Source organism: Falco punctatus (genome assembly GCF_963210335.1).
Source record: "Falco punctatus genome assembly, chromosome: 5".
NCBI lineage: Eukaryota > Metazoa > Chordata > Aves > Falconiformes > Falconidae > Falco > Falco punctatus.
Window position 1 is genome coordinate 85,004,928 of NC_137584.1, and position 14,783 is coordinate 85,019,710.

Genomic DNA, 14,783 nt, shown 5'->3' on the forward strand with positions numbered 1-14,783 from the left:
TCCTCATTTGCAACCAACACGCCACCAAACCCAAACCCCAAAGCCGCGTATATGCACACTGATAGATTTCTAACCCATGACTTAAAGTAATGACTTTAAGTAATCTGCAGCCGATTCCGTCTCGCAGCTGATCCCTCCTGGAGTTTCATAATCACAGACCATCATTAACCCAAAGCAAAGAGAGGAAGGTACAAAGGGGCACAGGTCCCATGCGCGAGGTGATTTCCCCCCCACCCCCCGGTTCTGTGTCGGGAGGCGGCCGGCAGCCGCGATGGGCGCCGCTCCGCACCCCGCGGGCTGTGCCACCCCGGTAACGCCCGAGGGCGCCCAGCACCGGCACCGGGCGCTGCCGCCAGCCGGTTCCCGCTCCGCTACTTACGCGGCCCGCGCAGCTCCCCGCGCGCACGGCCGGTCCCCGCCGCCAGCGCTGCGGCCGGGCAGCCCGGAGGGGAGCGGAGCCGGGAGGGGGGGGCAGGGGAGCCCGGCGCGGAGCGGGGCGCGGAGGGAACCGGGAGGGGAACCGGGAGGGGAACCGGGGCGGAGAAGATCGGAGCCGGGCGCGGAGGAGAGCCCGGCGGGGAGGGGGGCGCGGAAGGGAACGAAGCTCGGCGCGGAGAGGGCAGCGGACGGGAGCAGAGCCGGGCACGGAGGGGAGCGCGGAGGAGAGCCGGGCCCGGAGGGGAGCGGAGCCCGGCGCGGAGCGGGGAGCGCAGGGGAGCGGAGCCCGGCGCGGAGCGGGGCCCGGCGGACGGGCTCCCACGCGTGGCGCGGCCGCGGGCGGAGCTGCTGCGGGGCGACCCCGCGCTGTCACCGCCACCGCGCCCGCCCGCGGGCCCTGCGCGCCGCACCGCTGCCCGCGGAGGGGCGGCGGAGCGTAAGAGGAGGAGGAAGGGAGCCGCGGGAGCAGCGGGGCCGGGCGGAGCCGCCGGCCGCCCCGTACCTGCAGGGAGGCGGGGAAGGGTCTGCAGCTGCGTCCCGCCGGCCCTAGCTCCGCGGGGCTGATGAAGCGGGGTGGCGGTCGCCGCCCGCTGCCGCTGGTGCGAAGCCCTGGGCGGCCGCAGCTGCCCATAGGCGCCCCGTGGGCAGAGCGGGGCGCGGGCGAGCGCGGCGCGGCGCCGGGTGCGGGCGGGGGGAGCTGGGCGCTGTCTCCGCGCAGGCGGCGCTGCCCGGGGAGCGGCTCAAGCCGCAGCTCGCGATTGGCTCCGGGCCGCGGCGCTGCCCCAGCCCGCCCGCCCGCCGCCCCCGCCCGCCTCCCGCCGCGCCGCGCCGCGCCGCTCCGCTCCAGCCGGGCGGCCCCCGGCCCCGCAGCCCGCCGGGCAGAGCTGGCCCCCGGCCCTTCTCCCAGCCGCCTTCTCCCTGCCGCCAAGCCCCAGCCTTTTGTTTACGCAGGGACATTCCCACCCGGGATCTGACCCGGGATCGCATCTTCCTCCTCCGGCTGCAGGACGCGCGACTTTAGGCGGTCGTGACATGTCGTGTCACGCTCAATAGTCAGACGCGTTTGTTCTCTGGACGTTTAAAAAAAGAATAAAATATCCCTAGCTGGTAAAATCAAAAGCATGCAGCGCCTGATCACCTGAGGGCTCAGCCTGAGCTAGGACGCAGCATTCCTTCGGTGCTCAGCACCGTGCAGTTTGCTGTTTGCAGTTTGCCAGCCTGGCACTGTTTGGGTTCCCGGCCTGATAGGGTAACTGCACGTCAGATCACCGCACACATGGAAAATGAAACCGGGATGCTAAGCCGCTTCTTCCCAAATCTGGGGTTATTCCCTCTGTGATTGCCATTCCTCGGTGCATCTTTGATCTCGGTGTTCCTTTCGCTCAGGGTGACTTCAGTGGCCTTCGGAATAGGGTTCTCCCTCCTGCAGACCTGCCGGAGTCAAAGCCTTGGACCTGGCTCTGGGCAGAGAGGCAAGCTTTCAGTCGTGGTGTGACCCCCTGTTTGAACAAGAACACAGCTGAACCGAATAAATAAGCCCTATGGGTTTTTCTCAGCACGGGAAGATGTAATATTTCCAGTAAACATGTTGGCAAAATCCCTTATTAAAATTAGGGAGAGCAAAATGATCGCTTATAATAGATGCACTCTTAATTCATGCAATGACCTGCATTTAACTGACGCTGTTGAATTAAGTAGCGTCGATGCCTGTTGGTGCATCAGGTGCCATTAAAAACCACCATTTATCTGGATTTGGCAGACTGTAGCATTTGATACATAGAATGGAGTTGCACAGATACTTTCACGTGACGGCAGCATGTACATTTTTAAAGGGTAACCTCCATAACATTTTTAATTGATTCTGTATTTAAATTCCCACATAGACACAAAATTGAATGCTATTTTTCATTCTCTAGAAAGCATGAATATTTCTGTCTCTTTGGGCTTACAGAACTAGTTTAAAAATGTTTATGTTTTTGTTTTTTGTTCAAGCAAAAGTCAGAAAAATTAAAATAGAAATATTGAGAAATACATAAAACCAGACACATTTAGAAATATCCATACTTGGAGTATAATCCATCCCTCGTTTTAAAAGCTTTATTAGCAAAAATATCCCTTGGTGAATTCAGTGGAGCTACACCTCTGGAACACAAGAGTAACTAAAAAGAATAAATCATGTTTCTTTTTCATTGTATGTTTTTCCTTCTGCCTGTTTATTTTTTCCATGGAGAAACAAAATTACTAGTTTAGAAATCTAGCTACATCTCCAGCCATGGCCCAAGAGGCACAGCAGCCACTGCATCTCCAGCACCCCCTGACACCCCTACAGGGGGCACATTTCTCCCCACCCACTCCTGATCCAAATGACTGGCTGATTGCCCTCCAGTATTTCCCAATTCGGATGGTGGTGCCTTCCTGCACCCAGACGTTTTTCCTAGGAAGAATGCTAGCTCTTGAATGATGCTCCATTTTCAAGCCCTTTTGCCAGCCTCCCGTTTTTCTCCCTTGACAGATGGATAGCTGGGGCGGAGGAAGGGGTACGGCCCCCCAGCTGAGCGCTTGCTGCAGCAAGCACCATGGCAGGCTGCTCCCTTCGGTCTCTTTCTAGCTACTAGTTTTCAACTCTATTATCTTATCATCGTCACACAAATTTTACCTCCTGCTTTGTGTTATTTTGGGGGAAAAGCTCTGAACTTGCTACAGAAGTTTTCCTCTAAGAAATTCTTTGTGCTCCTCCTCATAACCCAAGAACGTTCTGTTGTACAGACGACTTGGGACATCATAAGATTTTGTATCTCCAGTGTTGCTACTTCTCATCAGCCATTCTCAACGTGGTGTTTGTTTCCTTCTGTGTTAGTTCAGATTCCTTTACAGCACTGGTAAGCTTCCCTCTAGTCATGTTCAATTTAATAGCTTTTAACCTGTCCGTTTTATTTATGTCTGCTTAAGTGCTTATTTAATCTTTTCCCTTATAACTATAATGACCTTCCATAGGTTACTATAATCCTAGAAGGTATGTGGGGAATTTAAAGATTTAAAAGTCGTTTGACTTCATAAATAATTTTTATTTTCTCATTACATGCCTGATGTTTAAAACAGGAATGTTACGTTTTCTATTTGGTTAGTGTTTGTTTTTCACACATATTCCTTCCACACATCTAGTAGTAAGGCTAGCTGGGATATTTTTGATTCAAAACAACTTTTTTTTTTTCTTTTTTTTTTTTTTTTTTTTTTACACTTTGGTTAATGAGAACTGCAAAGGGTGTTGATCTGTCATAGAAAATACATAGAAAGACACAGCATGTTTATCCTTTGCTCTGGTCTACAACTAGAATTTTATGCAAATAAAAATACTTTAGTTAGGTGGTGGGGTTTGTTTTAACTTTTTAAACGCCAATGGTTATATGCTGCAGATAGCAGTTACCTAGCAGTATCAGTATAAAGCAGATTCATGTTGTTATTGCTGCATCTTTCTGCTGGCGTGGGTGCCTGACTCCTATCGTATTCTGTACTTAAACTAGCAGCCTAACCTCCTAATGGCCCCTGGCAATTACAGAGCCATTAATTCAGCAAGCTGTTGAAGCATATACCTATTTTTAATCTACAGATTTCATGACTACGTTCTACTTCTGATGTGGCTACGCTTCAGGAATGGCTGTAATCCGTGCCTTTTGTCTCACACTGAGACGAAACACAAACAACTGGTGCCCATCTCCTTCACAGCAAGGACCGTATCTTTGTCACCGCCATCCCAGAAATTCGGTTCTGCTTTGCAGCCCTGAACACAGAGCTGTCTTCATCTGTGAACACATCTGGCAGGAGTGTCTGCAGAGCACGAAGGGCTGTAGCGCAGCCCCCGAGCCCAGGGAGGCCTGAGGGATGGTACAGTCGCCACACACCCCGGCATCATTCTGCCCCAAGACCCGATCCACAGAGTTTTGTAAGATGGAAAAAAAGAAACCAGAGAGAGCTGGTCATGCCGTTATATGGGTTTTCCCTGCTTGTAAACGGACGTATCCGCACTGATGAACAAACCGACCATCCGTGTGGGGTTAGCACGCACCCTCCCCTCTCAAGCCCCTGCTAAGCAGCCAAGCTCTGTAGGCAGGAGCTGGGCTTGATACCCTCCTAGGGGGTCGGTGTCCTGAAAAGCCGGACTGGCTGAGGGCTGGCATATCTTTCTGATTCAGGCACTGGGAGCAATCCCACAAACTGCTTTCACTGCCTTGCTTCCCCTTTGGCTCTGTACGGTTCCTACCTCTTGGCTAACCTGCCTGACCTCCTTCTAGTCCTAACACAGCTTTAACCAAGGCTTTTAGTACAAGCTCTTTGATTTCTTGATTTGCTTTTTGGTTTGGGATAGCCCTGGTTTCTCTGTTTTCCTGAGCATACTTTCCACCTGGAGCCTTGGATTGGTCTCTCCTTGGTGACTGCCTCCTGGTCTTGACTTCCCTCAGTCCCAGCAGCTGGACCCATGCCATAGTCACTCTGCACAAGTATTCCACTTGTGGCTTCTTAATAACTCCCCTTTAAAGCCATCTTGCCGAATGGGAGCCGTAAAACGTGATATCCCACTGGTGATGCAGAGCGTTTGGCACATAGCTTATCCGCGTGATAATTCAGCCACCTGTGGAATAGGTGGCAGCGGCAATACCTGGTCATGGCTTAGGAGAAGCTGCGAGTATGCAGGAGAGTGCCACCTCCCCTTAAGATTAATCACACTTGTCAAGGTCTTCAACAGCTTGTACTGTTTTCATAGACAATTAGGCACCTAAATGCCTCTGGACATAGTGCACCTGTTTTTTTAATTTGGAGTTCTTTCTAACATCATGGATTCAAGTCAGAAAAGCATTCTAAGCAGCGGTAATTTGGATCCTGCTTTTTCAGTACTTTATCTCTGCTGTGAAAAGCAACTCTAAGATACATCTCTACCTGAGACAGGGCAACATCCCATCCTGGGACACGAGTGAATACTCCATCCAACCCCCAGTAATGAACTTCATTCACGTGGATAACACTATTCCTTTCAAAAATGCCATCTTTGTGTTTCACAGCAGACATGAATGAAACTTTCCCAGTCTAGCCCAATTCTGACTTCAAGCCTAAGTTACTCTGTGTGCTCCTTAGAAGGAAAAGAAAGTGCTAGCACCTTTCTCCTTTATCTTCTTTTGCTTCACTGCCAGTAAAATTTCATTTGGGCCAAGCTGTATCCAGATGCCTTGAGCCCATCTGTGTGCTCCAGGAACCTGGGCTTTGGGTATCTGAAAGTCTCCTCTCCTTCATCTGTTTTCTTGGAGGGAATGATTGCTCCTCACACATCTACCTTTAAAAACTCTCCAGAAGGTTCACAAACTCATCTTACCAGATTAAAAAAGATGAGTCCACACAGGATCCAAAATAAACTTCTTGACTAGAAATTGTTTTCCAACTTGGGGATGATTCCTAACTAGAATGGTGAAGCCTTAGTGATACATGCTGCCATACTGGTTTTGAGGAGATCATGATGAGAAAAGGGGTAAGTAGCAAAGAACAGAAAAAAACAGAGGGAAAGAGGGTGCAAAATGTTAATGCTGTCATTCCCTTTGGAGACAGAATGGGTCTGTGGATATTCACTGGCCCTTTCTCAGAATACGGTAGTCCAATGCGCGCTTCTCCACACTGTTTTTAAAGCCGGTGTTTGTTAAGTCATGAACCCTTTACAAAATCCTTGAATTCTGAAAATTCAAGAGGCTTCAGGAACATGAGCCACCCAGAACCCTTCAAAAATTGCTCATCTAGAGTGAAACCAGTGATCTCATATGCCAAAGCATTGCAGATGTCTAGGCCCATGTTTTCTGTTCTGTACACTCCATGGCACAGAGCTGGATTTTTGTTTGGAGCTACTTTCAATGGCAATTAAAAAAAAATAAACTAATGGTAAGCTCTCTAAGGTCTGTCATTCCCCTTCTCTGAATTAACCTTAGATACTTGTTTTCCACCCTGTTTCAATGTTGGTCTAGTGGTTTTAGAGCAGGTGATCCTGCCTAAATCCAAGAGGAATTGCATGAATGAGGAGACCAGTTAACCTCCACTCCACCTCTGTTTCCTCTGGTTGGTTTTGAGAGCCTACCTAGCAGAAGAGAGATGAACAACAGAGAGCAGAAGTCCATTTGGGATGAGTTCTCTTCCTTCTTCACTGTCATGAGTGGTTGTGGGGACATCTGGATCTCTAGGGAACATCACTAAATAGGACCAGATAACCTCAAAATATTAGAGCCAGACCAGCTCTGTCATGTATGATTCACTTGCCGTATAACGACTAATAAAGGCAATATGTGTGGAACCAGGAAGGCAGCCAATACAGCTTCTTCCAAGAACTGTGAGTAATTAACTGGGTCCCTGGTTAATTTCTTTCATGAAAATGTGTTGAGTGAGATTCTTACAAGTGGTGCTTTTGTGTGACGTCTCCCTCGACTCCCAGACAGCATAAATCCATGCAACTGGAAAAGAAGAAAAAGTGAAATACAAAGTTTCAGAATGTTGGGGTACTTTCCTCCAGCTGTATCAGCTAACATTTCCTTCTTCCTCCTTAGTTCCCAAGCTCCTGGTGGTTTTCCTCTCAAAACGTGGTCTTTAGCCCAGCCATAGATATTGTATCCTTGTATAACATGCTCCAGCTTCTTGCTTTAGTCTGAGGGGTCTCACATCTCTTATGTTTCAGAGGAAAAATCATGCAAAACTTCCTAAGATGAAAGAAAATTAATTAGTTGCAGCATGTTCCAAAGAAGAAAAAACTCACCCAAAGCACCATGTTGCCCTTGTTTGTGGACCTCATGTGAGAGCAGCTACAAAGAGAAGGAAACAACGAATCTCAGCCTGCTAAGTCATGGTTGCACCTTGTTAGAAAAGCTCTGGCTCTTTTACTCTGTGTCCTTCAGGCTTTCCCCTGTTGCTGCCCTTGAGGCAACCTACTGCTGCCTATGCTCCTTTGAACTTAACAGGCGTTTTCTTCCTCGCTACGACAGAGCAAACGGGCTGCGGGAGACGTTTGAGTTGCCCAAGGCAAAGGGAGCCCCCCCACACCCCAAGCACCAGAGGATGATCCAAGCAAACAAATAAAATGATGGATGGTTCTTTCTGACAGCGGGACAGATTTTAAGTGACAAGAATCCTGCCAGAGATATCTTGAGGATGGAATACATATGACAACAATTTATTATGTACAGCACACAAGGGAGAAGAATATTAATATCACATGGCATAATTTAATTAGATACTTTAACTAGACCTAAATTTATCTCACTGATAGTGACTGGTAGTGGATGATTTGGGAAATACACAAGCGCATCACTGAAATCGATTTGGGAAATACACAAGCACGTCACTGAAATATTGGGTTTCAACAAAAGGATAGTAACTTCTTTCAGTATTTCAAGCATATTAGGAACATGTCAGCTAAATATTATGGAGAAATAATATGAAGCTGCTACTGTATGAGATAATGAGGTGACAGAGCACTGAGTATCCTGTAACGTAACATTTGCCATCTATGACTGTCTCTGCAAGGGTTGTTCTTTAGGAAGCCTCGTAAACATAATGTCTGGTCTACATCCCCTTATGTTATTTTCTTAAGACACTTTTTTTCCTAACTCTAGGAAATAAATAGATATGATCAGGGACCAGGAAAGCTGGACAACAAAGTTTGTATCACCACAAAAACATTCACATGTATTGCATGAACTAGAAGGGGATCAAGATTTGGCTAAAACAAGTGGAATCTATGATTTGTTGGGAATCTAGGGATATTTCCACCTTTTTTTTAAGTGACATGTACCAGTTTGAATAGCACCAGGTTGTTTTTATTGCATAATTTGACTCTGTGGATTGAATTATTTTTGCCGAGTTTTGTCAATCTGCCTGGCCTGTTTTCTACAACGCACATGAAGTTAATACATCATTCATCAACTCCGTGTAATTGATGGGATATTTTTTCCTTCTCTCTGCTCCTAGTGTCACACAACAATGTCTATCCAGTTTTGAATAAATTATGCAACCTTGATATATATATGTTTATTACATAACATAACATTTTGTTTCTTCATTCCTTCAGAGCCTTCTTTTTTTGTTATTAGTTAATAACAGATTGTTTCAGCTGTGAGTGGAAACACTATGTGGAGTCTTCTTTTAAATAACAAAATTATCCCAAATACTGCGTGTTATGCAATGAAAAGGATGCATTAATATCGAGAACATTTACACACAGAGTAAAAAAGAAGTAATTTGTCTTTTCCTCTTCTTGGAGAGGATAGGAATTTGAGCTGGCTATGTTCTTTCCCCCAGATTTAAGTTTCCAAACGATAAGAGAGCAGAACTACCAAATATTATATGTCCTAAGAGCAAATCTGGCATCTGAACAGCTCCATCACAAACGTGAGGAGCGAGGTGTGCCGCCTTCCCACCCCAGGCAGGGTGTCTGGGGGAGCCTGGGCAGTGGCCGCGGTTCTGCTGCCCTGACTCCCAGGAGGAGCCCTGGCTGCTCGCCTGCTGCCTCGTTGGAGGCTGAGCTGGAATTTAGATGAAGGCATATGTCTGTCCATTCTCAGAAAGCCACTAGCCTTTGTGAATATTCAAGCAAACTATTTAGGGAGTTTCTCAGTGATGGACTGGGATTATCGCCAGAGTATTAAACATCAAAGGGTAGGATGCTTCAGGCAGCTATACCTAACAACCAGTTAATACTCAGTTTTTAGATAATGAGATGTCACACTATTCATATAAATGCATAGCAAATACATGAGCCTAAGTGCATCAGTAAATCTGTTTTGATATCAGTAATACATAAAATATGCTATCTATTTTAATTCATGTTAAATCATGCAGGGACAAGGAGGGAATCATGCATACAGAACACAAAACAGTCAAAGCAGTGCAGGAGCATTTGTCATTTTACAGGGTCTGCAGGTGTCATGAGTACTTGACACTGCATTTGGAAAAGCATCATCCTTTCTCCAAGGGACATATCCGATTACTACCAGGTATTTATAAAGCCTTCAGCTCCAGAGTATCTGAGGACCTTCAGCAAGTTAAAAATGACAGCACTGCTGTGCTTACTTATCTCTCTTTTCACAACATGTTATATAGGGTCTGGATAATCCCTGTTTCTATATATGACAGTAAACTTGAGTAGGAATAAGGAGAAGTTTGCAGGCTAAGGAAACAAGATTAGATGGCTAAAATCATACTAGAAACAAGAAGGCAAGACCGGCCACAATTATCTTTCTTCGAGTCCTAGATCTGTATTTTCATTGATCAACTTTGTGAGTCATCTTGTTGAGAAGGGTGTGTGTGCATGTCTGATAGACTTGGACAGTTCATGCTGTTAACTCCTTTTAAGCCAATTTACATAAAAAAGCAGGCAAACTTCGAATACATGAGCACATCTTCAGCTCTGCTTTCAATATCGTCACTGCCTACTTAAATGCTGTGCAAGAAGACAGGCTCAGTGCCATTCCCTCTAACCATTAGGAAATGCAGAAACAAGCTTCTGGGGCTTGGTGCCCAGAGATAAGGGTTACGAATTCTGCAGCTCCTGGGGTGCTGTGGGTAACACAGAGCAGCAATATTGCTTCAGGTAAGGAAATACTAGGTACACGAAGTACCATATACTTCATTCAGGTGCCCTGGCCACCTGCAGTGGAAAAATGCACTGCAGATGAGCAGAACTTCACAGCGTAGCTACAGCAAGGTGGCTTGCATGTACGCCTCTGGTGGAGTGGAATAACCTGGAACCAAAGTGGTCAGGAGGGGAGGAAAACAGGCACGAGGAAGTTTGAGAAAGCACTGGTGACAGAAGGGTTTGATAGTTACAAATTTATACTGAAAGAAGAGATGGAGCAGCAATAGGTAACAGGGACAGGATACCACCTGGAAAAAAGCTGTATGAAATAGGAAGGAACATTGGAAGTCTCTGATGTATCATTCCACGTTCCTCTGAATTGCACTGATGCAAAGTATTCAGAATATTTTTAGGACTTTAAAAAGTTTCAGTTTTTCTTATGCATATTTTTATATTCTAGTTAAGTAATGAATTTTATTCAAGCAAACATTTGTGGATGCCACACTTGATCTGAATGTGTAAATATTTGCATTGGATGTGTTAGACCACTCGTCCACTCAGGCAGCATAACCAATACCAGTTAACCACTGCAATTAAGATAGCAAATATAAAAAAGAATATGAATGGTCTCAAGCATATTTACAGGCAATCCTTTTAATAAAAATATAGCTGAATGGCTCTAAATAGTGGCCAAATCTGATGAGCTTATGATTTGCAAGTGTATATTAAGTATGGAAAGAAAGAGTCCTAAAGTAAATTGTTTTCTATAGTTGTTTTTTTGCAGCGTAGCCTCTTCTCCAGCTCTTTGAAGATATATATATATATATATATAGATATATATATATATATAAAAGTTTGGATCAGAATTCACATCTCTACTACAAAAAAACAACCAAACAACAACAACAAAAAAGACACAATATACTTTTTATCTATAAGAACCCAAGATCATAGTTTAAAATAACCAATTACCAGAATTTATCTAAAGTTTGGCTCGGGTTTTCCATTCGGTACAGGACTATCGTACCAACTTTTATGTTGCTCAAAAGAACGCTCAAAAAATGCTCAGAAAGAGAAGACATGAGACATAAGGCTTGAAATTAAGTACCTTACTTTTCATTGACTTATTGCTTTCCAAGGCCCAAGGGGAATATGATGAATCTTGCTGATTCTAGCCTGAACTCCAGAGTTCTAGCTAAGCAGAGGATGATCTTTTTTTACAGGAAAAGCCAGTCCAGATTCAAGGGTTTGCAGTGATGAAGAATCTAAGAAGTCCCTCCCTGCCTATGCAGTTTTCATACCCCTTATTTCTAATCCGAATATTTCAAAACACAGCTTTCTGATACTGGATCTTGTTATGCCTGTGTCTGCTGGATTAAAGAGTTCTCAAAGCATTCCTGAAGCAGTTTCCTGAGCGCTTTCCAATTCTTCAAAATCCTTTTGAAGGTGTGGATACTGGGGCTGGACATGGTATTCCAGCTGACAGTTGAGTTTCATTACCTTGAAATAAGGATTAACTAGAAGTCAAAACGACATAACTCGGTGTAGTGACATTTCACCTTTGGTGACCTGGGTTTAAATTGGTCTTTGGTCAGCAATGGAAATTGTTTTCCTAATCTTATCCTAGCCCCTTCTGACGTTTTTCCATATCAAAAAAAAAAAAGAATTGCTTTCATTGGCATAATTTTCCTTCCCGGTTAAGTGCAGCCCTGGAGCTGGGCTGGCTGCAAACAGGTTTGCACGGCAAGGACACACCGACAGAGCCGCTGGCTCCCGTGCTCCCAGGGCAAACACGTTCCGAGCAAACGCTGTGCGTACGTGACCTGCAGCCACTCGCTATCCCCTGCTCCAACCGCAGGCACAGCCCCTAGCAGGATCCTTTCTCCCCTTTGCTTGGTGGTCCTGCCTGAAGGATGGAGAAGGAAGCAATTTTCTTTACAGCCTTAGAATGAAATGATATTTCACAGCTGCAAAATTATATAAAGACTTGAGGCTTACAAGCTGAGCGACAGGAAGCAACCTAATTTTAAAACCACTTCTGCGCTATAGAATATTGCCAAGCAATATGCAATGAAGGGAGTGAGATGTTTCCAAATGCTTTTTCTTCAGTAAGTTAAAAAAAAAAACCCAATCCTATAACCGCATACCAAGCATTTAGGCAGTGATGTCTTCCAGACCATGAAGAGATAGAAAGGTAGGTCAGGAAGGATGAAGACACAAAGAAACCCTATCGTGAAATAAATGTAGTTGGTGCAAATTAGTAGAATGTAGTTGTACCTAAACGGGGGTTTAGATGGACTCATTAATATGTAATACACATGCATTAGTACAAATGTAGCTGCATTCCCAATACAGAGCTTTTTAGATGACGTAAAAACATTGTTTTTATTAGATGGTAAAGTTAAGACATAGCTGTTGGGATTCATCTGACCCAAATTTAGCATGGAAAAAATCAGTTACCTACTTTAAGCTAGTCACTTAAAGTTACACAAAGGTCCCCTTTTGTGACTGGCAGAGAGAGATAAGTATCTCTAGAGTTATTGTTGCCATAACTTTACACATTTTCAGCAGAAATTATTCGCCCTGTGAAAGTGCTTCTTTCTCTCCACTGAGTACCAAAAAAAGCTAGAGAAGTCCTTTCTATTTGATGCTTAATTTTTAGATTTACTGAATCTAAACTAAGACTAGATTAACTAATCTAAAACAGAAGTTGGGTAGTTGTGGGAGATCTCTCTACCCATGCAGATGAGAAATGTATCTGGCTATTAATAGCTACACTCAAAGTGTTTGATCAAAGCAACAAATAATTGTGAGCTCATTCGTAGCACATTTTTAATATGGTGGTGCTCAGTTTTGTGAAGAAAATGGGATGAGAAATTGTCAAAAGACGTATGAGAGCCCTGAAAGAAAATCTGTGTTAATTGCAAAAGCTGTTGACATACCTGATGTTCATAAGATGTGATTCTAAACTAACACTCCTGCAGGGATGTAAAGGAAGAGGGAGTTAATGCAATCATAAATTTATTAGCAAAAAAGGGTAAATAAACTATTCATTTTGGGGTGTCAAGAAGTCCTGTGGCATGCAGGAGAGCCTAGCTGAGCTCCTGTTTGGAAAGGTGTGATGCACGAGCTCCATCCAGCTTACATTTTCAGTAAGGAAAAGAATTTGGTTGCTGAGGGGTTCGTGCCCTTTGGTAGCAGAAGACAGGCGCCTCACCCACATACCCTGTAAATTCTGGCATGGCACTCTTGAACTGAGCCAAGTAAAGGAATTGTTAGTCAAAATCAGAGCTAATGGTAGGCCTGGGCAAGTTGCTTTGGCAGGATACTACCATGGAAGGGAGAGGGGAGAAAACCAGACACTGCCTATGCCAGAGGTCTAGCCGGGATGTTTCCATGCTTTGCTGAAGAAAGAGCTGGGATGTGGGAATTTGTCACGGTCCTGGGCTGGAAGCAGCCCAGCTGGGCTCAGTTTCCCTGTCCCACTGGAAGCATCAGGAGCAGCAAGCCTGAACTGCTGATGCTTTCCCTTGGCTCTTTCTTCATCCCTCTTAATGTTCCTGCCCACTCTTCCTCTCCTCTCCATGACAGGAATGCCTGGCTCTCGCCCAGCTCCACTAGCCTTGGAGCAGCAAAAATCAGCTTGGCTTGCACAACTGAGACCTCACAAGCCATCTCTGGGCACCAAAACCTGACAGTCTTGATGTGTGCAGGCACACCACGGGGCAGGGGGAGGGGTAAGCATCTCGCATGGGGAGCTCTGTAGGAGAGATTGCTTTTATTTCAAATTGATGTCCTCTATGCTGAAATGGCAACTTTCTTTGCTCTCCAGCTGACCTGTAATTTCCACTCGTCAGAAACAAAATGGTGTTTCAAGTCAAGAGATCAATTAATATAAGATATTAATTTTATATAAGATATAATCATATATTATATAAATTATAGACTAACATAAAATTTATAATTTCTTGGTTTGTTATAAACAGTAATTTCATTGCTTTCTAAAAAAAAAAAAAAATTGCAAAAATACCATAACAATATTTTAGTGGATACATCATTCTGATTCAAAGTTTCTATTTTTTCTCAAATCTGTTCAAAACTTCCTGGAAAAAATACAAGATTATTCTTCAAGCAGAAACATTCCTCAATAACATTTTCTTTTAAAGAGCTCTTGATGAGATGTATTTGGATTTCTGACCAGCTATTGCCTTAAATCATTTCATCACCGAGTACAGTAAAAAAGAGCCCCACTTGGTGGAAAAGAAATAACATCCAAGCAGCCTCATCTGGAAGAGTGTTAGTGCTAGCAGAGATCTGCAAGGCTTTCATTTGGTAAGCAGAAGACCTTCAAAGCTTGTGAAGTTGAAATGTTTCCTGCTTCAGAAGGAATAAAGGTAAAAAATAGCTTATCATTCAGATTCAAGGAAGAGTAGGAATGAATTGCTTACTTTCTTGCCAAGTAAGATGTGGCAGGAGATAAAGGTGCTCAGGATTGGAATAGACACCTCGAGGGTGGTCAAACACTGGAAAAGGCTTCCTAGCAAGGTCTGTGTTTAGGAGACATTTGGACAATGCCCTTAACAACGTGCTTTAACGTGAATTCGTCAGGCAGTTGGACTAGATGATCATTGCCTGTCCCTTCCAACCAAAATTATTCCCTTCCCTTCCCTTCCCTTCCCTTCCCTTCCCTTCCCTTCCCTTCCCTTCCCTTCCCTTCCCTTCCCTTCCCTTCCCTTCCCTTCCCTTCCCT

At 45.0% G+C, this 14,783-nt stretch overlaps 1 protein-coding gene across 3 annotated transcripts in view; it reads right to left on the reverse strand.

The window, feature by feature from the left end:
* GREM2 (gremlin 2, DAN family BMP antagonist) overlaps positions 1-14,745 on the reverse strand; it is a 54,253-nt gene extending 39,508 nt beyond the window's left edge. For all 3 annotated transcript variants that reach the window (XM_080389777.1, XM_080389775.1, XM_080389776.1), the window contains exon 1: positions 941-14,745. The gene's annotated coding sequence lies outside the window, so the exon portion shown is untranslated. The remainder of the gene's footprint in view (positions 1-940) is intronic.
* Between the last annotated feature and the right edge of the window lie 38 nt (positions 14,746-14,783).